The following is a 3,010-nucleotide window of genomic DNA, read 5'->3' as shown; positions in this document are numbered from 1 at the left end:
TTTTTCTTTGCAAAATAGAGATAATGAAATGTTTGCTGATTGAAAAAGGAGACAAATTACATTGTAAGTAGAGCAAGAGTAAAATAGTATGGTTCAATTGGCACAAAGAAAGGCTATGAGAGAATATTTCTGAGAATATCCCTACTTGAATATTCAATGAGGCAAAATTGAGTGCCCATTATAGGGATAAGAAATTTGTCTGTACCTCTCTGCTATACCTCTCAGACTCCTTTCCCAATATTGAGGCATGAAGAATAATATTATAGTTAATTATGAGATCCTACCAACTAAAAGAACACAGCAGGATAAAAAGTTTTCTTAGGCCAATAAAATACATGGTTTACAGAGAAATAGCTCTAACTATGTGCTTATTTTTTAGAAGACCATAGGAAGTTGTTTGTCAGAAACACTTAACTTTAAAAATCCATTATAAACTCTGTAATTCATTCTTGAACAGAAAATACTGAAATTTGGAACACTCTTTTCAGGGACCTTTTCACTTCTTTGTTCCTTAAGGAGTAGATCAACGAGTTCAGCATGGGGGAGACAATGTTGTTTAGTATCTGCACCATGGCCCCAAGCAGAGGGTTGGGTGTGCGCTGCAGGTAGATGATGATGACAGGTCCGTAGGCACAGAGGATGGCAGTGAGGTGGGCACTGCAGGTGGAGAAAGCCTTCTGCCTGCCCTCTGCTGAACGAATCCTCAGAATGGCCATCCCAATGTGAGTGTAAGAGACACAAATGCTGAATGAGAGCATTAAAGCCAGGAGGCCAACATTAATGGAGCCCACTCTCTGGGCCAGACATAGAGCTGTCAGTACAAACCAAGGATAAAACTGCAGGGATGTCACAGAAGAAGTGGTCCACCTGACTGGGGCCACAGTAGGTTAACTGAAAGGTAAAGGAGGTCAGTGTGGTGGCCTGGAGACACCCCACCAACAAGGCTACCGTGACCAAGCTGACACAGACTGCAGGTTTCCTGATGAGCATGTATCTTAGTGGGTGACAGATGGCAACATAGCGATCATAAGCCATCACAGAATAGAGGCATCCTTCCGTAGAGCCCAGCAGGTGATAGAAGAAGAGCTGTGCAGTACAGCCCTTGTAAGAGATGGCTCAGCTCAGACCAGAGAGATAAAAGAGCATCTTGGGACAGGTTACAGAAGGGAACAACATGTCAAAAACAGACAGAAGTCCCAAGAAGAAATACATGGGAGTGTGAAGAGTGGAGGATGAAATGATTGCTGTAAAGATGAGTAAATTCCCAAGCAGAGTGAAGAGGTAGATGGAAGAGAAGATGGCCAAGAGCACAGTCTCCAGTCCCTCTGTCTGAGGGATTCCCAGGAGGATGACCTCATTCAGCAAGCTGTGATTTCCCATCTTGCTGGAAGGCTGTTCTAGGTTTTCACAAAGAACATGAAGACATGAATGTGGAGGCTGATTATGACAGACACAATACTACTGCACATATTGTCAGCAAATTTTGTGTAAACATAAAGTTAATGATGAAAATGAGAATTTAGAGTTTTAGTCCAAAGAGATTTAGGTACTAGCAAAATATACCTACCACTTCACAACTGAAGGCATGCTCCTTCACACCTATGAATACAAAGCAAAAATGAAACACTAACAAGGTGAAATAAAGGGTGGATTAAGAGACCAAAAATTTCAATACCAAACAGGAACATAATTTAATTAATATCCTTAGTACATTATATAATATGAATGTCCTATAATTACCTGACCTAAAAGGTTGATCTTCTCTATTCCTTTTCAGAGTATTATATTAATAAAATATGTCCCCTGATAGCCTAAGTATTCATGGGTACCCACATGTCTGACTAGAACAACAGATTGCCATACAGGGCAAGGAGCACTAGGATTTGGGTTGTATGAATAACATTCTGATTAAATATGTTCCTAGTATGAACATTTTCTTATTAAAAATGGTCATTTACTTGAAGATAAACAAGTAGTAGAAAGTTAAAATATTTTATGGGGACTCAAATAACTTGGAGATTAGATTCAAATATGGGATATTTGAACATTGTTAAGAGTGCATTTTTGAAAACTTAGAGTCAAAAAGAAAAGCTTTCAGCACTACCATTTTTTTGTGTAACTTTGCATTTAAAAAGAATAGTCATGGTAAGAATATTAAACATAATTAACCTTCTTTACAGATTTGAAAATACACTGTATAGTATTGTCAAATATAGTAGAACTTGTTCATCACAGTATCTGTAGCACACCATATCTACTATTGTTTATTATTGGAGTCAAATTTTCAAATGTTGTAAAGTGATTGTTTTTGTCCTAAGATAAATTTAAGCCTTTTCTAATAATCTCCAAAATCAATCACTGGATGAATCTGCTTTGTGGTCCAGATTCCATGACTAATGAAAGCAATTCACTAAAATTCAGTGTTATAGAATTCCTCATCTAGGATCCATAGGATGAGAATTGAACATCCTCATAATTACTGGCAAGTGCTCTATTGTAGGAGTGAAAAAACGTGATAGGTAGATGGGGAGTCAAGGGAAGATAATGAACTTCCCCAAGTAGAGGGAACACCAGAGTCATGAGTAAAGTTTTGTGACATGAAGGGAGTGGATGTGAAAAGTAATTAATATAAAAGTACCCCAAATATAACAAAGTTACTTACACAGCCTAAGGCTGTTAAAGATGCATTTGATCATGCATCTTAGTTCATGTGATAATAAATTAAAGAATGTTATCACAATATGTTAATGCAATGGATTTACTTTACTGCTGTCATGGCACCAAGTTTATGGAGGTAATTTTACTTTATGAGGTTCTTTGAGTCTTGGTTTATTTTTTGTCTTTTTTTTTGGAAGAACACTGGCATTCTTTACATTTTTTTTTTCCTAGACTATTTCCTGTTGAGCACCATCTGGACTTGAAGCCAGTTTGTATTTGTGCAAATAGGTGGCTCCTATTCTCTTGGGTAGCCATCTTTACACAGACATAATTGGAAGTCTCTGAACAATTT

General features: G+C 37.5%; 1 pseudogene across 1 annotated transcript; it reads right to left on the bottom strand.

The window, feature by feature from the left end:
- Positions 1-443: 443 nt before the first annotated feature.
- On the bottom strand, positions 444-1,380 carry LOC308639824 (olfactory receptor 10N1-like; annotated as a pseudogene). The gene has a single exon. The product of its transcript is annotated as an olfactory receptor 10N1-like (transcript).
- Between the last annotated feature and the right edge of the window lie 1,630 nt (positions 1,381-3,010).

This window comes from Spermophilus citellus (genome assembly GCF_964194105.1).
Source record: "Spermophilus citellus genome assembly, chromosome: 2".
NCBI classification, from domain to species: Eukaryota; Metazoa; Chordata; class Mammalia; order Rodentia; family Sciuridae; genus Spermophilus; species Spermophilus citellus.
Note: the sequence above shows the minus strand (reverse complement) of the source record. Positions and strands in the feature narration are given on the sequence as shown.